This window comes from Mauremys mutica, chromosome 6 (genome assembly GCF_020497125.1).
Source record: "Mauremys mutica isolate MM-2020 ecotype Southern chromosome 6, ASM2049712v1, whole genome shotgun sequence".
Classification (NCBI taxonomy): domain Eukaryota; kingdom Metazoa; phylum Chordata; order Testudines; family Geoemydidae; genus Mauremys; species Mauremys mutica.
This window is the reverse complement of record NC_059077.1, coordinates 98,095,297-98,119,208: the sequence shown is the minus strand read 5'-3', so window position 1 is coordinate 98,119,208 and position 23,912 is coordinate 98,095,297. Positions and strand designations below refer to the sequence as shown.

At 39.8% G+C, this 23,912-nt stretch overlaps 1 long non-coding RNA gene across 4 annotated transcripts in view; it reads left to right on the top strand.

Moving 5' to 3' along the window:
- The window catches only part of LOC123373019, a 211,247-nt gene that overhangs the window by 83,478 nt on the left and 103,857 nt on the right, over positions 1-23,912 (top strand). For all 4 annotated transcript variants that reach the window (XR_006580523.1, XR_006580520.1, XR_006580522.1 and 1 more), the window contains 2 exons: positions 14,225-14,291; positions 21,614-21,719. This is a non-coding gene — a long non-coding RNA (uncharacterized LOC123373019). The remainder of the gene's footprint in view (positions 1-14,224; positions 14,292-21,613; positions 21,720-23,912) is intronic.

Below are 23,912 nucleotides of genomic sequence, written 5' to 3'. Positions count from 1 at the left end.
CTTAGGTTTTTCAGAAATATTTTTCAGTTCATTGGTAAATAGAACCCTTAAGTAATTATAAACTTTCCAGTCAAGGATTTAGTGCCTTGGATCCATTGACAGAGACACCAGACTGTCAAACACTAAATCAGAGAGGATATTTCCTGCTGCTTCCATCTCATCAGAAAGACACAGAGAGTCAGAGAGACTCCCCATGGTGACTTTCAGACATGACGTTTCCCCATCATTTCTGTCTCAGTTGAGGCAACTATTTGTGATGTTTAAATACTGTGCTATACAATCACATTCTTGCTATCTTCCTCCAACCCCTTTTTAAAGCTCATTTTGGCACATTCACCACATCAAGTCAAAATCAGTGGTTCTGCTTTCAATAAGCTCTCTGTGAAATGGAACACAAGGAATCGTGGGTAGCTAACTACCAGTCTGCATGTGTCACTTTCTGACCGATGCCAGTTGGAAAACATTTTTATTTCAGTAGGTCCTGTAACATTTAGGACTTGGTTGTTCTAGATAGAGCACTGATCACCTTTCCCTCTTTTAGTCACCTGTTTACATTAAGGTGAAGGCTTGAAATATAATGCACCACACTGATGTCAGTGGAGTTACACCAGGGATTAACTGGGCCCAATAAATTATATTTCAGTCCCTTCTAAAAATCAGATTAGGTGTATGTAATTTTTGGCTGAAACTTTTTTCAAAGAAAAAGGCAAATTTGGTCCAACTGAAATGTTTCATGATTTTGCTTAATTGTTTTGCTCCATGGGAAAAAAGCCTATATATTTTTAAATGTAAATGGTTTTTTAAATAATAATTTAATTTGAAATAACTGCTTTGTTTCAAAATTTCCTTCAATTTTATTTAAAAAGTAAATGTTAAATGGCTCAAAACTGAAACAAAACATTTCAGGTCAAAGGAAATGTTTCAGTTGACCCCAAATTAATTTTTGACTGTTTGATTCACCAAAAAAATATTTTTTTAAATTTGGAATTCCTAGTGAACCAAAAAATCAGTTATTCAAATAGCTCTAGTAATGACTGAGCAATAGCAAGTAGACTTCACTTGCCTAAGAATCAGAGACTCAGTTAAAATAAGCAGCTCAAAGTCTCTGAACTAGGGGTAAGCTAACCAGTTTGGATAAATAAGTAAAAGACTCTGACTTTCATCCCAAATCTAAAACCAGACCTTTTAGCAAGTTTGAAAATTTGTAAACAACTTTTTATTTAGAGACAGATGGCAGCCAGTGCCTTTTCATATGTGTCTGGGGTGGAGCTATTGTGTATAAGCAACAGCCTCTCCTGTCATCCTTATTCTTCCTGTTCAGGGTTTCTGACAACAACTGTGGTTTTTTTGTTTCCTTTGCAGTTGTTGCAAGCTCCCATAACTGCAGTCTTTAAATGTGTGAAGGGGAGGAGGTGTGAAGCCAGTGGAAAATGTGTGGTTGCAGAATGTAGTATGCTGTATGGGCATGCTCTCCCTGCATGGGCATGCTCTCCAGAGGTCAATGGGTATGTCTACACAGCAATAAAAGACCCGCAGCTGGCTTGAGTCAGTTGACTCGGGCTTGTGGGATTCGGGCTGTTGGGCTAACAATTCTACTGTAGATGTTCAGGCTCGGGCTGGAGCCCAAGCTTTGAAACCCTGTGAGAGTGTGTCTCAAGCCAGCCTGAGCCCGGATGTCTACACTGCAATTTTTAGCCCTGCATCCCAAACCCTGAGAGCCCAAGTCAATTGAACTGAGCTCTGAGACTCAGTGCCATGGATTCTCAATACGGTGTAGACATACCCATTGTGACTTTCTGAGGTGGTGCAGTTCCTTACAAAAAGACACAGTTGAGTTCATCATTACTATCTTTCAGTTTTGCCTGCTGCTTCTCTTCCTGGTTCCAGCTGCAAGTGGGAATCCATCAGTGAGGTTGTTTTCTCACATTTTCCAGCTTAATTGTGCAAACAAAAGAGATTCACACAGCTGGGCTCCAAACTTATGGGTACTTACCAAACCTCAAACCATTAGATGGTAGCCCATCACTAGACTGAACTATTTATTCAGAGTTGGAAATAGCCTGATGATCGTCCCTTCACAATATTTCAGTCCTGGTTTTGGCTGGAAAGTGGTGATGTAAACACAAATGGAAAAAAAGGGTTAATGAAACATTTTGAACTTCAAAAAAAAGTTCATCTTGGCTTCAATGTCAGTGAAGTTTGGGAGGAAAATTCTAGTTGTTTCATATTTTAACCAGTACTGGAATTTAGTCACAACATACCACGCAGGTCATAATGGGACAAATACATTCTTAGTGTAATTCCATTTGTTTCAGTAAAGTTATAGCAGTATACCATTGGCCCATAATGTTTAAAAAATACAATATGCCCACAACACAGTAAAATAAAAGAACGTACACAGCAAAATGCAGATACACACGTCTAGCAATCTCAACCCTACCTTCTGCTAGACTATAATGTTGCAAAGATACATTGTGGTGTCTAATTAGTTGGTACTATGCTTCTTGTGAGTCAGTCCAAACATTTAGTATGCTGGAAAATCAGACATTTTCTGATCCATCACTTGAAGTTAAGACTGGATATCTTTCTAGAAGGTATGTTGTTGTTCAGCCACAAGTTATTGGGCTTGATGGAGGAATTACTGGGTGACATTTTATGGCTTCTGTTTTGCAGGAGGTCATAGTGATCCCTTCTGGCTTTGAATCTATGCATCTATTAATTATAGTCTCTTGAGCATCTAGATGAATTATCTTTAACTGATCTGTTTAAGGACAGTTCTTTAAAGCATGAGATGCTGTTTGGGCACTTTTTTCCACAAAATGTTAGTTCCATTATTTGTGCTTTATGGGCCAATTCTTCTGGTTCAATGTGGATACTTTGTGATGCCCTGCAGATGTATTCTGTCTGAAAATCTGGATTAACCAGCCATTCCTCCTGTGCCATCAAGATCATGTAGGTGAAAGAGAGAAAATGGGTATGGGTGGAGGGAAGGGGGATCTGGCCAAAATGCTCTGTGCTCTGCCAATCCTTGGCTGTGTTTTTGGCTCCCTGTGCCTTTTGCTATCTGGTGTAAATGTTTCAGCTGCCCCTTGACAGTTGTAACTCAATGCAAAGGACTAGCTTGCACAGAACAGCACTATGATCAGAGTACAAAGGTGAGCTTTAAACCACCTTTGCTCCACATCCCAAACCCCTTGAATTGTGCATTGTGTAGTTTGCCTGCACTAGAGAATATGCATCTATCATTACTTTGACCAAATCTCCATGAAATAAGCATAATCAATTACAGATCAGACATCTGGGCATGAGAGTGGCCCATTGAATTTTCAGCCTCCCTGGAAATGTATTTTTGTTTGTTTGAAGCTACGTACTATGTGTAAATCAAGGCTCACAGATGTTCAATTCAGGTTTCCCAGTGACCTGAGTGCCCATCTCACTTTGTATAAAAAATACAATCCAGATTTTATTGACAACTGTTTATGACAAGTATGAGAGTATTCAATACCAATGTGACAATACCCAGCTAATTCACCACTAGAAAATCAAAATTTACTCTCCTTTGCTCTCATAGTATTTCCAGTTTCAAATATTTTTCTTTATGAAATAGTAATAATTTTTTACTATATTTATATAGTTGTAGTGTACAGTGGTACGCAGAAGCACAGGATATCAAGCATAGCTTACTTCTGGATCACCTTTAAAATAGGACAAGACTGGGATTTGATATGTTGTAGGGACTGTCAACACAGACACAAAGGGTCTTTCACCAAAATATAAAGTGCATCCAAGAAGTTAATTTTGAGTTCTAGCTCTTTAAAAATATGCCATAGACACCCCAGTTCCTAAAGGGATTTTAACAACACTAAAATAAGGGACTTTAACGTTAATGGCTTAATTGTTTTCATTCGTTAGTTATTAGTTTTGGAGAAAAATCCTTTATTTCTACTAGCTTCAAGAAACCCAGAAAATAAAATCTTCTTCTGCTGTCTGGGTCAATTTAAAACAAATGCAACAAAATTGGCCCTAATTGAAAATATATTGTACTGTGTGACTATATTATAAATAGTTGCAATTTTCCCACCCTGGAGGTCGAAAGGGAAATTTCAGTCCATCTTGATTTGTCTTTGTACCTCATGTTAATCAGCACTGGAAGAGAGACAGAGTCACCCAGTCTCTGACCTAATTTCACACAGTATCCCCCTGTGAAACTGCCATTTGGTGACTCGGAGGACAACGAATAAGATAGACAGAGGTACTGGAATTCTGCCATATGCTATAACATATGGACAGTCCGTTTACACTACATTGAATTTATGTGAAGGTAACGACCCTCCCATTCAAATATATTATATTATCTTACCTTAAGTCCTTAGTACTAATACTTAGCACTTTAATGGCACCACACAAACGTTAACTAATCCTCACAAAATCTCTGTGGGTAAGCAAGGAAATATTATTCCTATTTTAAAAATGGGGAAGCTGAGGCAGAGAGATTGAAAAACCCCAAAGCTCCACATGAAATCAGGATTAACACACAGGACTCCCAAACTTCTATTCAGTAATGCAAACAATGCTCCTACTCAGCTATTAGCTTTTACACTTAGAGGCCTTTGAATTCTGTACCTTTTTGTGAACTGCATCTGCAATGATCTTTATCATGCATTTTCAGTGACAGAGACATGTAGCTGTCAACAGTTCCACAAATATGGGGAACATATATATTTAATATTACTATATACCTACAAACGCTGGGCCAAATTCAGTGGTAACATAAAGAGAGGTGTAGGTTATACCTTGATAAATCAGTGTGAGTTGATGCAACACAATGAGGACCAGATTTTGCTCTTAATTCTGAGGGTGCATATGTGGAGTAGCACTAGGATTTACTTCAGTGAAATGATTACACATTTAAATTGGTATAACTGAAAATAGAATCTATGTTTGGGGACTGGAAAGTGTGATGTTGGCAAGAAAAGCAACCAATAGGGGATGTATCAAAGCAGCCATCTCTGTTCCCCCACCCCACACAGTCTCCATCTTACACTTTCATATTGGTTGTTTTTCTGCTACAAATGTTTCCCCTAAATATGGAAAATACACCCATTTAAACCGCACTGAGCTGCACCTCTTTCTTGGAACATAATCTACGACACCGGAGACTGGCCCACAGAATGGAATTCGGTGTTAGCGATCACTGTTTGGCTTTATAGATCAAAAATAAATTTCCAAAATCCATTTTATATTGGTGTCATTCCTGATGCGTTTGCTCCTCACATGGTTCTGAGTATAACCAGGGCCGGCTCTACATATTCGGCCGCCCCAAGCAGTCATGTGCGGGAGACGCCCCGGAGCCCCGGGAGCAGCGGACCTCCCGCTGGCTTGACTGGTGAGGGTCTGCTAGTCACGCGGCTCGGCTGGACCTCCCGCAGCTGTGGACGGTTGGCTGGTCCGGCGGCTCCGGGTGAGCTGCCGCAGTCATGCCTGCGGGAGGTCCAGCCGAGCCGCGCGACCAGCGAACCGTCCGCAGTCATGCCTGCGGCAGGTCCGGTTGTTCCGGGGCTCCCGTGGACCTCCCGCAGGCATGACTGCGGCAGGTCCGCCGGCCCAATCTGCCGCCCCTGATGACAACTGCCGCCCCACACGCGTGCTTGTCGCGCTGGGGTCTGGAGTCGGCCCTGAGTATAACTCAGTTGAAGGCAAATGGAGGTTTTCCAAACTGTTCCTTTAAACAGGATTCCTATAAAATATGTAATTACTTTTGGGCACTACCATAATACAATGAATAAATCATAATAATTTGGATCATTAATGTTAAACATGCAAAGAAATATGCAAGGTACTTAATCTGGTTCATTTATAATACATGATGTACTATAATATATATGTCATTTATAATAGGAAATGATCTAATTGTATATTCAAAATATACTATTTTTATTGGCACACCTGCTGCAAATTATATGTGAGATGATCATATGGGCAAATTCTTCCTACAACTATGTATATTTGAAGTGAATGAAGTTAGCGGGAGTGTAACCAAGGGCAGGATTTCTTGTGATATGTTTAAATTGGAGGACCCCACGTTGACATAAATTCAGTGCAATGTAAGCTGACTGTACATATGTTATAGCATATGGTAGAATTGCAGTTCCCATCCCTCTCTTATGCTTCATCCTCAGAGTCACTAAAAGGTTGTCTCATGGGACTACCCTTTGTTAAATTAGGTCAGAGGCTGGAGGATGCCATGTGTCAACTCCATTGCTGAATAATATGGCAGGGTTAAAACAGCTTGAAAGAGACCTTTTTCATTATTTTCTTAAAGATGGAAGAGTCAAGCTAGTGAGGATATTCTGGCTTTACTTTGGGTGGTCACACTGACTTTATATACCACTCTTCAGATATTTTTGAGCCGTAGACTGGCTCTGGCTTGAATTTACCTTCAATAACTTTGTGTCCTGCATAGCTTTGGTTTAACCATATTTGTTTCACAACTGACTCAAAGCAGAGATCAGATTTCTGTAGGTGGAAGATGCCTTTTACTACTTTGGGGTGAAATTCATTCCACCTGTATAAGGCCCAAGTATTCAGGGAGTGTGGTGGAGGGGGTGGGGAGCTGAAATCCAACCCCCAAACCAGGGCCAGGATACAGGCTTAACATTTCATCTTATGGGCCAGTTGGACGTAGTAGTCGACTCGGGGGAGGGGTGGATTTCACTGGTTTTGCACAAGCCTGGTTCTGCAGAACGTCCTCTGCCCTCGTCTGCCCCAACATAGCCTTTTGCACCAGTCTGTGTGGGAAGAGTGTGAAGCCCCTTCCTGCAGCGTGCCGGGGAACGTACCCCTATACAATTGGTCAGAAGGTAGAACTGCTGAGCAACCCCTTTGTGGGGCTTAAATTGTGCCAAAGGTCTTGCAATAACCCTCCACATGAAGCAAATTTCACCCAATGCTTTCCATATTAAGCACCTTCTAGTGCTATTTTACAGTACAGATTCAAAAATTATTAACATTTTTGCATGCCGCATCAGTTACTTGTGCCATATTGAAGATACGTCCTGAATTTCAATATTGGTAAATTGGTACTTTTGTTAAATTAATAACTACTTTTTAAACAAAATGTCACAAGCAGGAGGCTTAGAAAGCATTAGAAACCTATATTCAAATCTAAAATTAAGTTACCAGAGAAACTGGCCATGAGCTGAAATGAGTTTGGTGGTTTCATTTTAACTTCCATTTTTCTACAAAATCACAGCATCATTTGGCCTCATGGACAAGGGCTTGGCCTACAGTTTAAAGTTATATTGACATAGCTATGTCAGACACGGCTGGAAAAATTCCATACCCCTGAAAGTTATAGCTTTGCTAGCAAAACCCTGAGTGTAGACGTAGCTAGGTGGACAGAAGAGTGCTTCTGTCGGTGCAGCTAATGTTGTTCAGGGAGGTGGTGTTCCTTCTGTTGGAATAGGCTGCATCCTCACAAGGGGGCTATGCAGGCATAGCTATGCCCGCTTAGGCTCTGTGGTATAGACATAGCCAAGTTCTACTGAAGGACTGGAACAACAGAGGTGGTGCAAGGGGTGGTGTCATGACTGAAATGTATTTGTAGAACTGTGAGGCAGTAGGAGGCAGCAAAACAGCTGCCTGCAATGTGCTTAGCTTTAGCCTGTATGTTTTTTACATAATTTTGTAACATCTTCCATCTGAGGATGCCCAAATGTGCCATGCAGTGATGTGAGGCCAAAGTTTTAACAAGGGGCTCCCTCAAAAAGTTTTCATCTCAGACCCCATGTTTTTTCAATGGAATGGATCAGGGAATGAGGTTATGTCCTAAAACTGTGCCTACAGATAAAGGAGGAACACACAAATAAGGGAATTTCCTGGGGAGGTGGTTAGTAGGACTGATAAATGTTTTTAAGATGTTGGCAAGATGGCACCTGTGTTCCAGAAGGTTCCAGCATTGCTATCCTGAAATCCAGGAATCACTTGTTAAGGTTGCCTCTGATGAGGATGCATTTGCTGATTTCAACCATTCTTAACCTTAAGCCTCAGATAAAGGACCATTTTTCTTCAAACTTGGCTTTTTTATAGGTGTTAAGACTTAAAAATCAAAGAGAACTGATCCAGTAGTTTTAAAGTTTATGGGTGGTTAAATTCAGCAAGTGCTTCCTGAACTGGGATAACTCTGACACAAGAGTCATTGGGACACTAGAAAAAAAATCTGCAAAACAGGTGACTTTAAATATTCATAACTTTAAAACTTCTGAAATTTATTTTCCAAGCTAGGCTTGAAACTTGGATGAACAAAGCAAGAGAAGGGAGAAGTTTCTAACTTCAGTTGTTTTGCATTTGGAGTGTGTGTGTGTGTGTGTCAGATTATTTGTGAAAAACAGTTTTCCCCCCCAGGATTGAATAGTTCAAAAATGGCAGAACTAATTTTGCTCAAACTTTCCAGAAAGCTTTGGACTGAGACCAGTCATGGAACATTTCTGCCCACAAAGAATTTTCCTGAGAAAATTACATGGAATTGAAAAATGTGGTTAAACTTTAATTAAAATGTGCGTTCTTCATGTCTGCTATAATATTGGTTTATTTTGTGACTAAATACCCTATACTCTTCTAATGCAATATTTGTGAACAATTACCAAATATTAAACATGCTTACAATTCAGTTATGATCCTGGAATCTTAACAACATGACATATTTGCAGTATTTTGGTTTTCACTGTCCTCCAAGTCTGCATATTCCAGGTCTTTATCATTTCAAACTGACTCTGGGCCTGACCTCATCACAGAGTAGAATCTATCTCAATAGAGGTAAGGAAAAGGAGAAGAGGAAAGTAAGATTTGTGCATTTTAAACTTCATTTGAATTGGTGTAATGTACTCAAATGATTGAAGCGCAGAGTGCTGTATGTCTCTTGAATCAGGCTCTGGATGTAGAATATTGCTTATCTTCATTCTTGTCATACATAGCTCTCTTTCCCCTCCTCCACTCACTCTGTTCTTTTGTATGACAGTTTTGGCACTTTCAAGTACATTTTCTTATCCATATTATATGTTATTCTAGCTCTTTTATTTAGGATTTTTCACACATCCTTCACATCTCCTTTACTGTCTCCAGTCAATAAGCACTAAGACCTAAATACTCCTTTGCGCTTCATGGCAATTCCCTTATCACATGCATTTTCTGTTGCCTCAAGGCAGATCTGTACAATTTTTGTTATTGAAATCTGGGGTTTTTTTTCCTCCGAAGCAGATGGAGAATGTGTAAATGTGTCTAAAGACTGAGAATACCATTAACTTGTTTTTTACAGAGCCCTGGGAACCACAATGTCTCTCCAGCTCCTTTTAAACCTAGATGAAAAAAATAGCAATACTTCCACAATACAAGCAAAGCAACTTTAGCACATTATTGTGTCTTCCTTATGGCTCTGACTTCAGAAAAAAAAATGCACTTCTGCTACTGCGCATCAATCTTTTCCTCTTTGCAAGAGAACACAATTCCAAGTCATACATGGGCTGGATTTACATTATTCCATTAAGTATTGATTGTAATGTTTGAAGCCTTTATTGTTGCTATTTATCAGAGCTTTTTGCACTAAGCTGGGTAGAAAATAACACTTCCCAGCTATCGCTTATTGTGCACTTCACAGCCAATCGGGCATAAAGGGGTCAAAATGGTAGATTTTTTTCATTTTTTTTTAATTCAGAAGATTCAGAAGAGACAGCTTCATTAACTCAATTTGCTCAACAACTGGTGTAAAATGAAGAGCACTCAATTTCTAATTGGCCAGGGGAGATCAGAATTAGAATTACTTTACAAAGGTTGGATGATCTTCTCTTACAGCAACTATAGAAAGTGAACTATATAAATTCAATAAATGAAAAAGATTAGGAAATGCTTTTTTGGCAGGAAGACTGGTTAAATCTTATTATTGTTATCAAAGCCCATCTAGGCTCCCTGCTTCACTTCAGAGTGGAGTTATAGCTTCAGTAAAACATCAGATTAAATTTTTAAAATAAAATTGAATATAATCAGCAATATTTTAAACAAGCGATTCTGTGACTGAGTGAAAAAGTATAAAGGTATAAAGTAGCAAAGAAATATGCTTTGGCCCCTTTATGAGACATTTCCTACAAGTTTTCATCTCTCTTGATACAGGACTGCAATTTTAGATGGCAATTGAGTCAACTCATTGTCAAAAACCTTCCAAATGAGATATATATATATATAACATATATATATATATTTATATATATATAAAAGGAGACTGAAAAGTGTGACAGGTGAGATCAAAATCAACAGTGCATGATTAGCTGGGCCAGAACCTCAGTGGTATAAGTCAGCATAGCTCCAGAGAAGTCAAATCTTATTTGCTGAGATTCTGGCCAATCTGACTGTATATGGTAATTTTAAACACAGTAGATACCATTCTCAGCCTGACCCTTTGACAGGTCTCTCTCACAGTTTGACTGCTACCTTCATTTTAATTTAGGATTTTTTCAGTTGGTGATCTTTCCTTAATTGCAAACATCACTGAAGTAAAAGCTGGGTTGAAAACTGCAAGATGTAATATTTGGGACGTGAAAGATACCCTTCTATCATGTCCCTAAAATAGAGCACAGTTCAGTGTAGGGATTTAAGCAGTGCTGACAACAGCAATGAGGTCACCCAGTTCACACTCATGTTATGGAGTCTCATGGTTTGATGAAGACTGTTTTGTTCAAAATCAAAGTGTTTACAGAATTTAGTCCTAGTGCAGAAATTTGCTTCATTGTTTGTATATAGCTCTGAAGATTACTATGCCTAAATAGGAAGTATATCCTTGGCAAAGATCTCAGAAATATTTTTTTTTCATATTGGTAAAATATTTTGCTTTCTTATTTAAAATTTAAATCTTATTTCAAACTTACTTGAGATATTTTAAATGTACCTATCTATTTAAATCTGGATGCAAATCTCAACCAAACATATTTGATGACTCCCATTGTATCCAAGTGTAGTCGGATAGGGCCCAGGAATATGGGTTAGACGTTCCTGGCTTTGTGTAGGTGCATAAAGGTGGAAGAGAGGTGTTTCTTTATGCTCCTGTGCGGGAGTGAGGCACAATCTAACTGGCGAGTGTGGACAGTGCTCCAGGCTAGCACAGCTGATGACAGTATTCTGAAAGGCTCAGAAAGGACTTGAGGAGAATTTAATGAGATAAGGTCCAAAGCTCTGCCTTCTAACTCTACACTGCCCAAAGCAGCTAGCTGGGTGCAAAAGGGAGCACATTCCATACAGTGTCAAACAGTGGCAGAGCTGATAGGGCCACAAAGGTGGTTTTGGCAAAACCAGCCAGAATTCCTCCAAGGCAGTGGTTCTCAACCTGTGGCGCATGGGCACTTGCAGCCCAATCAGCACACAGCTGTGGCCCATGTGACATCCTCAGGGCCATACAGGTAGTATATATATCGTCTGGGTGAGGCCCACATAACAGAAAGCTGCATATGCAGCCCACAATGGTAAATAGGTTGAGAACCACTGCTCTAGGGGCTCCCACTGGCAAAGTTGCTCATCCTTACCCTTTATGCAGGCCTTGGCTAAAAAGCCATAATCTGGCCCTGTTTGTTTACTGTTGTATATAGAACAGGCACAATACACAGATTCATAGATTCTAGGGCTGGAAGGGACCTCGAGAGGTCATCGAGCCCAAAGCAGCTCCCTCATGGCAGGACCAAATACTGCCTAGACCATCCCTGAGAGACATTTATCTAATCTACTCTTAAATATCTCCAGAGATGGAGATTCCACTACCTCCCTAGGCAGTTTATTCCAGTGTTTAACCACCCTGACAGTTAGGAACTTTTTCCTAATGTCCAACCTAAACCGCCCTTGCTGCAGTTTAAGCCCATTGCTTCTTGTTCTATCCTTAGAGGCTAAGATGAACACGTTTTCTCCCTCCTCCTTATGACACCCTTTTAGATACCTGAAAACTGCTATCATATCCACTCTCAGTCTTTTTTCCAAACCAAAAAAACCAAATTCTTTCACCTTTCCTTCATAGGTCATGTTCTCTAGACCTTTAATCTTCTTGTTGCTCTTCTCTGTACCCTCTCCAATTTCTCCACATCTTTCTTGAAATGTGGTGCCCAGAACTGGACACAATACTCCAGTTGAGGCCTAACCAGCACAGAGTAGAGCGGAAGAATGACTTCTCATGTCTTGCTCACAACACACCTGTTAATCCATCCCAGAATCAGGTTTGCTTTTTTTGCAACAGCATCACACTGACTTATATTTACCTTGTGGTCCACTATAACCCCTAGATCCCTTTCTGCCGTATGCCTTCCTAGACAGTCTCTTCCCATTCTGGATGCATGAAATTGATTGTTCCTTCCTAAGTGGAGCACTTTGTATTTGTCTTTATTAAACTTCATCCTGTTTACTTCAGACCATTTCTCCAATTTGTCCAGATTGTTTTGAATTATGACCCTATCCTCCAAAGCAGTTGGAATCCCTCCCAGTTTGGTATCATCTGCAAACTTAATAAGCATACTTTCTATGCCAATATCTAAGTCGTTGATGAAGATATTGAACAGAGCCAGTCCCAAAATAGACCCCTGCAGAACCCCACTTGTTATACCTTTCCAGCAGGATTGGGAACCATTAATAACTACTCTCTGCCAGTTATTCAGCCAGTTATGCACCCACCTTATAGTAGCCCCATCTAAGTTGTATTTGCCTAGTTTATTGATAAGAATATAATGCGAGACCATATCAAATGCCTTACTAAAGTCTAGGTATACTACATCCACCACTTCTCCACAAGACTCGTTATCCTATCAAAGAAATGTTCAAGCCACCCATGGCCTTTTAAGACATTGCTAAAAGGAGAGAGAGTAAAATGTATACTTTAAACCTCCCAGGAAACATTATGTTATAGACTCCTCCATTCGTTTGGTCTGTGTAAACATTGGCAATTCAGTAGGCTTTCAGTACTCCTAGAGTCAATTCTCTGAGCACTTTGGGATCGTCTCAGTTTGTTATATTACTAAAATAATTTCTGTTTTTCTGCATGTGTTTCATATATACTTACAATGAAATTACAATGTATAGTTGGCTGGGTGGGAAAGAATATTAAAGAAAATAATTAATTTAAACTTTTATTTCAATTTTGATGTATTGAAATGAGTATTGGGTATTTATCATTTAGAAAATCTGATGATAAAGTCCCTACCAGAAGGAGTAATTGCAGGTAGGTGACTGTCAGTCTTTGGTGAATAATGCTAATTCATAAATCTTTCTAGAGGAGTGAACTGGTTGATAGTCCTCTCCCTCCCTGACACTAGGTCAGAGCCTGTTAGCTAAATATATTTCAACTGTGAATCCTAAGTAAATCCTAGTCAAGAATTTTTTGCCTCAGCTACAATAAATTGTCTCTAGTTATGCCTCCTTAATACTCACTTCTTTAAGGAGGCTGGTCAGGGAAAGTGAAGAAAGCAAGGATGTTTCTTATTTTTAAATTTAAAAAAATAAAAATTATTTATTTAACTGTCCCTGGGTTCAGTTCTGTGTTGGAAACTCAGAACATACCTAACTCGTTACAGCCATTTTGAGACATGAAAGTGTGCAGTATGTAGCATTGCACATACTTGGACTGGGTTGCTGACAATTGCTTTTTGGATGTAGAAACTTCTCTGAATAGATGATGAAAATGTAATATCTCTCTGTTGATGGATTTTTATGAGTATGTGGGTAAGAGAATCATTCAGTTTGCTGAGTGTAATTCTAGCTCAACTCATTCACCATGTTGCATTTGGGATGCCTTTAAGGCATCTGCTTATGAATGGGCAATAGGATATGCTGCAGGAATAGGAAATGGAACTTGAATAAAAGTGGATGGCCTTTTAAAGCATCAAAAACTGGCATTCAGCCTGGGTTTATATTGAAATTATCTGAAATAACTTATGAGATGCTGTCCAGTAAATAGAGTTTATCATCTAAGGAGCCACAAGGAAAAAATCATTTAAAAAACTATTGTAAAAATAAAGTGGATGTGAGGCTATAAATCTGGAGCTGATAGGGCTGTCTTTATAAAATTCATCGTCTCAGGCTTAGTGAAATATGATGGTGTTGGTTATTGGATGGACCCATATCGTCAACTGAGGTTCTAAAATTGTTTCTTTACTAAACAGAGACAAAGCCAATTTTCTCTCTCTCTCTCTCTCTCTCTCTTTTAAAGCCATCACTTCTGCTGCTGCTACTTGTGAAAGCTGTTCTTTTCATCAAGAGAAACAGCCATTATCCCTGTGAGTGTTTAATGGTGGCCACCTTTACAGCTCTCTCCATTGTTTACTATCACCATGGAACCACTGGATGAACATGCACTTACTTATATGTTTTATGTTGCTTTGTATTTCAAGTCGCCACCCTCTGAGAGAAATTAAAAGTTTGGTGGTTAGCTTTCAGTAACAATGTACATATGTAAATAGCGTCAGATGAACAGTAGAAAGGGAAGAAGAAATGAGTTGGGATGAAAACAAAAAATGAAGACCAGTCATGCAGGAAAAGAGTAGTAAGGGAGTGAGTTAGGGGGAAAGGTTAAAGAGAACAGAAGTAGAGCATCTGTGGCTACATCAATGCTATGAACTAGGGGTGTGATTCCCCAGCTTGCATAGACATACTCCTCCTAGCTCTCATCTGAACGAGCATGCTAAGAATAGTAGTGTAGCTGTCGTAGCATGAGCAGTGGCTGTACATGCTAACCTCCCCAAATACATACCCCCAGCGATCAGGCGGGTTTGTATTTGGGTTGCCCAGCCCATGCGGCTACCCATGGAACCACAGCTATGCTACTATTCTTAGCATGCTAGCTCAATGAGAGTTAGCACGAGTATGTCCACACAATACTAGCACCTAGTGTAGACATATGTGTTTATTTAAGGAGAAGGAGAAAGTATGAGACAAATGAAGGTAGCGAGCATGATCAGGAATGAATTTGCTGTTAACTTCTCTGCGATAAAAGAAACTGACATAAATATACTAAATGCTTATATTGTTAAACATTTTTTAAAAAATGATCTAACATAACATGGGTAGATAAAACACAAAATGTACAGTGGGGAATTACTTTTATCTCTGATAAAAATGGTGTATGTGCTGAATGTGCTCCTGATATAACAGTGATCATTTTATTCTGATGGATGAAAAAATACCAGTGCAGGCCAGGGCAAGGAAGACAGAATTATTATATACATGAATTTTGCAGAATGCTCTGTAGTATAGATATGTAGATTGAGATATGTAATATGGCATATAGAGTTTGAAAATTAAGAACAAATTGCTGTCTTCAGAGATGAGAGCCAGGCTCCCCTTCAAGACAACAGAGGCTGCGTCCTTCATCCAAGATGAGAAACTGATGCTAAAAGTTTGCAGTGAGGTTTGCAGAAGATCTTTGGGCAGATCAATAGAATTTGAAATACAACAATGATAAAATTCTCACAACAGTCACTGAATGCTGTGATAGGAATAACTTGATCAGGTACTTCACTGAGACTGGCTTGAAAAAGCTGAAGTCTAAGCCAGAGTTCTTAAAATTATTCAGGCCATTTCAAAGAGATTTTTCCTATATGTACCAGTAGAATTCCAAAGTGTTTGAAAATGTCCCCCTCCCACCCACACAACTTTTGAAAATATTGTTTTTTAATTGAAAGGGTTGTGTAAATCCCAAAAATGGATAAAGGAAGCAGAGACTTGTTTTGCATATGTATGTACATCTTAGAATATTCATGTGTATACTATATATTAGTCCAAATAGTGGACCTGTCTGGATCAGAACTTCAGTCTCTAAGTGCTTGATACAAGGTTCACTATAGAGATAAGGACCCACTGTGAAACTTGAATCCGTATCCTGAACCTTGTTGGGTGAAATTCTAAACCTAACTGAAGTCAATGAAAAAACTGTATTGACTTCAGTGGGGCCAAGTTTGGTTCCTTTTCTCATGTTAGAAGACCTACTTTTGAAATAGGTTGTAGATGCTAAAATAAGTGGAATGTACTTAGAGGTATACTGGATGCACTGCCTTTCTAATTTACACCTCAGAGGTCTGAACAAGAAGGAAGTGAGAGATAATCTGAGACTCCTTTATCTCCACAAAAACTGTGATGATCTCCTGAAAACGGGGCATCTGCTTACAAGCTGAATAAAACAAAGTACAATGAAACATATAAGAACAAAATATTTTAAACTGCATGGGTGTGCTATTTCTGGCTCGTTTGCAAAACTCACTAGATACCAGTAGTTTAGGGAGGTGTGAGAGCAAGAGAGAGGGCAATTACAGAGGAGAAAGTACATAGCATCATTAAGTACCTCTTCCCTTCTTCTGACAGCTCTTCTTTTAATTCCTTTCCTTCTAATGTTTTCTTAATTCACTTCTTTATTTTCTGGCAGCCGTGCTAAATGTTGAAGAGACAATACTTGTTCTAATCTCAGTGAGTCATGTTCAGGTAATTAATTCAAGCTCCAAACATTTTGATGTGGATTTGTACAGTTAATTGCATGGTTGGGTAACCAACCCACCAGCACTACTAGGAAGCAGCTGGAGGCATATAATTCAGTTTTGATCCATCTCAAATGTATAACTCTACTTTGGCCTCACAACTGCTATAATATAATTAATTTATATTAATATTTTTAAAATATACATTAGAACTTAAGGATGGCCATACTGGATCAGACCAGTGGTCCATCTAGTTCTGTATCCTGTCTTCGGACAGTGGCTGGTGCTTCAGAAGGAGTGAACAGAAGGAGTATGCTTCAGAAGGAGTGAACAGAATAGGGCAATTTATTGAATGATCCATCTCCTGTTGCCCTGTTCCAGCTTGTAGCAGTCAGAGAAACATCATAAAGTATATTACTCAACACTTAAGTATATGTACATTTAATACAGATAATAATTTAGAGCCCAATCTTGCTTTCCTTTTCAGGGCCGGCTCCAGACCCCAGCGTGCCAAGCGCACGCTTGGGGCGGCGTCCCGCGGGAGGGCAGCAGGCGGCTCCGGTGGACCTCCCGCAGGCATGCCTGCGGAGGGTCCGCTGGTCCCGCGGCTCCGGTGGACCTCCCGCAGACGTGCCTGCGGAGGGTCCGCTGGTCGTGTGGCTCCGGTGGAGCATCTGCAGGCGTGCCTGCGGGAGGTCCACCGGAGCCATGGGACCAGCAGACCCTCCGCAGGCACGCCTGTAGGAGGTCCAGCGGAGCCGCGGGACTGGCGACCGCCAGAGCGCCCCCCGCGGCGTGCCGTCCTGCTTGGGGCGGCGCAAATCCTAGAGCCGCCCCTGTTCCTTTTGCACACAGTGGAGTGGATTAAGGGAATCAGGACTGAGCCATGAAGTTGATTTTTCTGATATATAACTAAATGTTGAAGGGCAGAATGCTGCTTATCATATTCACGTAGTGACTCTTGACTAAAATATTTTCTGCTCTACGTGCATTGACTTACACTGTGCAGACCTCAGAGCACAAGCTCCTGCACTGTTTTAAGCTGGCCATGACTTTTTAGATTTCCCAGATCAGTTAGGGCCTGCTTGTGCCATTGTTGTTCATGGTGAGTAGTACCTTTCTTTGTGTAATTCCAGCGTGGGTAAGTGTGGCAAGAATCAAGGCATTAGAGAACAGAGTGTAGCATAAACACCTCCCACCAAAAATAAAACAAGTTATTATCAATATTGCAGATTCTTATACAATCACCTCAGAAAGAATAGCATCCTAATATGAAGTAACTAAAAATTACGTAAGATACAGACTCTTAATCAAAACATATACTATCACTTTCCTTTGCTGATTTTTCCCTCCTTTTTCTTTATTAAATTCCATTTATTTTTTCATGTTAATCCTCATCGAACACTTTACAGTGACAATAAGATTAAAGATATAGAATATCAGGGTTGGAAGGGACCTCAGGAGGTCATCTAGTCCAACACCCTGCTCAAAGCAGGACCAATCCCCAGACAGATTTTTGCCCCAGATCCCTAAGGATTCAAGGATTGAATTCACAATCCTAGGTTTAGCAGGCCAATGCTCAAACCACTGAGTTATCACTCCCCAGTCTCTTTATAGCACTGGGTACAGAGGCCTACAGAAAGGAGGAATGTAGTGAGAGGGGATAGAAAATAAGCTAAGAGAGCTAAAAAACAGTAAACATGCAAATGAAAGTTCTGATAGGAACGGTACAGTGGTTGAAGGTTAATGACAGTCATATGATAAAGTGAATAGGAAGGTTTCATGGTAAGGTTTGGAGAAGGAAGTCAATTGGTGGCTATGACTGATGAGGTCAGAGAACTTCGGATGGGGCATCTCAAGAGACGTAGTGACACCCAACTGCAGACAGTCAGTGGGAGAGGGCAGAGTGTAGTAATCTTATGCTTTCTTGTTGGAAAGCTGCAATGTGAATTATACGTATGCGGAGACACTCTTCAACTAATTTCATTAACACCAAGCAGGAAGAACAATGCAGACTAACATCTCATGTATATACTGTAAAGGGGTGAGTAGCAGAGCTTCCCCTTAAGGTGTTTATGTAGTAACTCTTTTACTCATTCCAAAACATATACAGAGAAGAGGTCAAGACTGGGAAAATGACCAGCAGAATAAGTGGCCACAGAAGCAGCAAGTCAGAGAGTTTAAATAGGAAGGTAATGTATATTGGATTCAGAAATGGAGAGAAGCTCACTGGAGGCGACAAATTATGGGCAAATATGGACAGATTTCCTGTATTACAGTTCCCTGAAAATTTAACCAAAATGCTGTCATCCTCCCGCTCCCCACCCCAAGTGTGGAAATCCTTAAACATAGCAGAACCCTGGAAGTTTCACATAGCAACAAGGCAGGCAACGGAGAAGCCACTTTGGGAAATTCTGCTTCCTGTGTACATTGTGGCTGGTTCTGTAGCAGTGTGAACCAGGGATTTACGGAACATGAAAAAGTGTGGCTAATGCGACAATCTAAGAGGAGAATGGGGAAATTATATCTATTTGTAATGGTCGTACTGTTGCTCTGTGGCCTTGGATTTGAAGGTACTTTTCTCCCATAGAGATCTCTTGAACAAAGCCCATTTACTCAGATTTTGTTCAAGTCCCTTCAGATAATAGGCATCTAGTCAGAAGACCATAAATGCGGGAACTGCAAAATTAAAACAAGATGGGATTAAGGATTCTGTAAAGTTAAAACAAGATGGGATTAAGGATTCAGCAGAGACAGGATCAAGGCAAGGATGAATTCTGGCCATGTTCCAGAGGTGGGAATAGGCAGATTTACAGAGAGGAGTCAACATACAAGGGAAAAGTAGCTCAGGGTCAAACTAAATTAAGTGTTTAAATGTGCTGCTTTCCTTTTGTTCTGGGATCAGAGTTATTCCTTCCAGCCAACTGATCTCACTTTAAGATAAAACCAAACACCTTCCTTCCCCCTAAAACAGCTTAAGTTAAAAGAAAAACATATGTGCTGCTGCCTTTCTTCCTCAGACAGATCTAAAAACAATGCAGTTTTATTTATAAAACCTTGGGAGTGGGGAGAAGACAGAGACAGAGATAGGAAGAAATGCTTCTGTTTTTATTCTGTTGGGGTATTTAGTTGATTTTTTTCCTTGTCTTGGAAGATACATATTTATAATTAATTCTATGTAAAAGCTGGACAAGGACAGCACAATAGGATATAGTATGATATTTTTTAACGTTTTGCTGATTAGAAAGGTAATTTAAATTAGCTATCTCTCAATCTGCGCACTCTGTCTCCACCCTCTAGGCACACCAAGGAAATCATATACAGAACAACACTGACACAATGATCTCATTCTGAACGCTATGTTATCTCATTTCAGCAATGGAGGGATTAGATCTGTTAGTTCCCATGCTGACAGTGCACTGGCTGGCTCAGCGTAGTATGTTTCTCAGCAGCTTTCTGGCTTGCTTTTTATTTTAAGACTAATGGGCAAATGGCAGTGAGCTTTCAAGCTTTCTGAAGTAGGCCTGCAGGATCTTCACCGGTTGTGGGTAGTTTATTTTACTTATGCTCTGAAAGTTATATTTATGCTTTGTTTTGATAACTACATTTACAGGATAGGCTATGGGAAAACATGCTCAATTTTTATACAACTGCTCCATTAAAACCATAAAGAACTGGCAAAATGCAGAATGTAGTGTTTATGCAGACTGTGGTTTTGGTCTGAATTTGCCTATTTGCATGCGTGTAGAAGACTTACAAATTTGGAGCAATCTTTCAAAATTTCCATGAAATAGTGTACAATATTTTCCCCTGTTAGTCTGACAGCAAAACATTGGCTTCAAATTTTCACATTTCTTTTTATTATCAAGTTGGGCTGGTTATGATTGGTCAAATCAGTGAGATGGTATTATTTCTGACTCTGTGTTCGGAATTGTTTGTCATATGGTCAGGAGTGTGTGCAGAAGCCATTGTGACTCATTTTCTTACAAGCAGCGGCTGCTATTTTTGGAGCACTCTTTAGCCCATCACAAAATGTTGGCCTTCACCTTTCTCTGCCTGAGTTTCCTCATCATTATAAGTAGATTAATAGTATTTACTTCTCATGGGTATTGTGGGGATTAATTAGATAATGTTTTTACAGCACTTTGAGATCCTGGTAAGGAGGAGATGCTGCTGCAGCACAAAGTATTTGATTTTTCCTTCCTCAGGGCTGGATTAAGACATAGGCCTATAGTGCTTATGCCTAGGACCCTAATTCCTGGAATCACCTGATCAGATCAGAATTTCAGCTTTCACTTTTAAAAATTGTCTAATTTTTATGATTGCAAAGAAAAGCTTGAAAATGTGATTCAAGTGAAACCCGTGATTACCTGAACCTGCAGGGAGCTTGAAAAATAGCTTCAAGAAGTGCCAACTGCCCCATTCATCTTAACTCTGAAAACTGACACCTCTCCAAGGAGAGTAAGGGTAATAGCGTGGGGTCATGGTGGCTTTGGGACAATGGTAGGCCCCACAGATTGCCTGATTTTGCCTAAGAAGCCTTTTCTTGAGGTTACTAGCACACAATTCTTTCTGTGCCTAGACCCAAGCTCTGACACTTCCAAGAAGTATGAGATTGGAATTACAAATATTATTTGATATGAACAGTATGATAATTTATATGGGAATGGAAGTTAGACATCTTGTCTATGTTGCAGTTAAGATGGCTGTTAATAGTCACAATTAAAAGGATGGAGAGTTAGAGAAGCAAATATTTATATAAACACTGTACATTTTTTAGTGTTTACAATGTATGCTGCTCATCTGCTCAGCTTTCATCTGTAATAACATTGTTATGAGGCAATAAATGTGGATGTAGTTTAATAACAGATGTTAAATGACATAATTTATTTAGACGTTAATAATTACTGCAATGGCAGCACATAAAAGTATTGCATCGTATGTTAGCTATTTCTTATGTGAAATCCAGCAGAGGGGGTGGGATTGTTACATTTACAAATAAAAAGTCATCTGAATAAAGTTATGATAGCTCTGGAGAAAGACAAGTTACTATAAAAAATAGGTTTAGCGATTTTAATGGCAAAGTTAAACAAGATGTAATTGTTTCTTCTCGTTTCTTTAATTCGTCACAGTCCAGTCCTACAGTCCTGTGCAGCAAAAATCTTCATTAACTACAATTGGAATTGGAGTCAAGGAGAGCTGCTTAGCACCACTCAGGACTAGGCCCTATTGGTAATGGTATGAAACTATAGTATATAAAGCTCTGCTCATCTGCATAACTTTTAGCATCTCTGTATGTAAATGCTCAATTTCTGAGCTGTGCTATTCTGTGGCTTCCATTTTTGCCTCCATAAATGGGCAGTGAATTTTCTAATGACTATTTGTGCCCACATTATTGCTTATTTTCAGGCACAAAATCGAATCATTATAAAAGGAGTCCATCTCTAATAGTAAGGCCCAGAGTCTTTATTTATCCTTAGCTGAGTACACAATAGAATTGGTGATAAATTGTGAGTGAAATAGTGATAAAATGTTAGTGATCTAGTGCAGTGGTTCTCAACCTTTCCAGACTACTGTACTCCTTTCAGGAGTCTGATTTGTCTTGTGTACCCCAAGTTTCACCTCACTTAAAATCTACTTACTTACAAAATCAAAGATAGAAATACAAAAGTGTCACAGCACACTATTATTGAAAAATTGCTTACGTTCTCATTTTGTCTGTATGAAATTTTAGTTTGTCCTGCCTTTGCTAATGCTTTTTATGTAGCCTGTTGTAAAATTAGGCAAATATCTAGACAATTTAATGTACCCCCTGGAAGACATCTGCGTACTGCCAGGGGTGCACATACCCCTGATTGAGAACCACTGATCTAGTGTTTCCCGATTTTTCAGACAGTAATGTTGCTTCAGCCTTTCACAATAGAGAATGAATGTATAATATATGGATACCATGGATCAGTAATATATATAAAATTGATTACCTACAAGAAGTTGGTATAGCAATAAATAATCCTCACAAAGGGCCTAGTCCTGCAAATTCTTACTGACACAAGTAGTTCTCAAGTCTGTTTATGGGAACAATGGTTAATGTGTCACTCCTGCTCTCATTGGATTTAAAGGAAGTTTTGCAATTGACGTCAGTAGGAGCAGGAGGATTTGGCCTAAAATTGCCATAGCTGTAATGCACAGTTTCCAAAATGGGTGTAAGACTGCATAGGTCTATAACACAGGCCTGCAGAGCTACCCAGCAGCTGGCATCTCCAAGCTGCCACCCAGCGGCAATTTCATCCAGCTTGTGCGCCACTTACCATAACCTGCTGTGGACACAGATCTTGGGAAACTCCTTCTCAAGGGATTGACAGACAGCAGCCTCCTGGCTGTCTCCCTGCCATATATAAACCCAAGAGGCGCTCCAGGAAGTGTGTAGGCAACAGCATGTAGCGACCATGATTGCGCCTGAATTCCTGGCTTTGGTCTTGGCTTGATTTGAACTTCACCTCCTGAGTCAGACCCTGAAACATAGGTATTGACCCCGGCATGAAACCTGACTATTAACTCCTTTCCTTCTCCCAGCTGCAGGTTTGCCCCTGCTCTGACCTTTGGCCCTGACTGCCCTTGTAGGGATCCTGACAATGGGAAATTATGGACAATTGCCATGTTGTGCATCAGTTTCCCCCCACATTTTGGGCCTGATTCTGCTTCCATACTCCTACTGAATAGCAGCTTGCCCCACAGGTAATTCCTTTTACCATGACCCAAATTCTTAGTCTTGTTCATTTTATCATGAGGCCAAATGCTCAGCTGGTGTAAATTGGAATACCTCAATTGTAGGTAATGGAGCTACTGATTTATACCAACTAAGGATATAGGCCTAAATATCAATTTGTTTCCTGAGCAACATCTCAACACTGGCTTGAGTGTCCCTGAAATATACAGTAAACTAGCAAGGTGTGGTTTCCCAGAAGACTTAAAGTATTGGTAGTAAAACACTGACAACAGCCTTTTTTTGACCCTCTGGAGAAGCCTGAGGTTTGCCTTCCCAGCAATTGTCAACAGTAGATTAAAGCAGAGGCAACTGTGTCTATCTGAGTGATGTGGGAGTTAGGAAGGAATCTAACTAGCCAGCATGTTTCATGTTCTGAAGGCTCTCCCTCCTGGTGCAGATCCATCATATTCCCTGCAAAGTTATTTTTATGTCTTGAGGTTTCCCCCCACCCCAACCACAGTAAAATATATACGATCAGGTCATGCAGTAGCACTATAGCTGAAACAGAGCTAGGATCATTGGTTTAACAGAAATGTGTTTTAGGTAATGGTTTGAAAATCAACAGTTATTTTACAGATTTAATTATCCACGGACTTTGTTCTAACTAGCATACTTCACATGTATGCAGGACAGAGTAGGGAAGGGAATAAGATGACTTTCCCCTT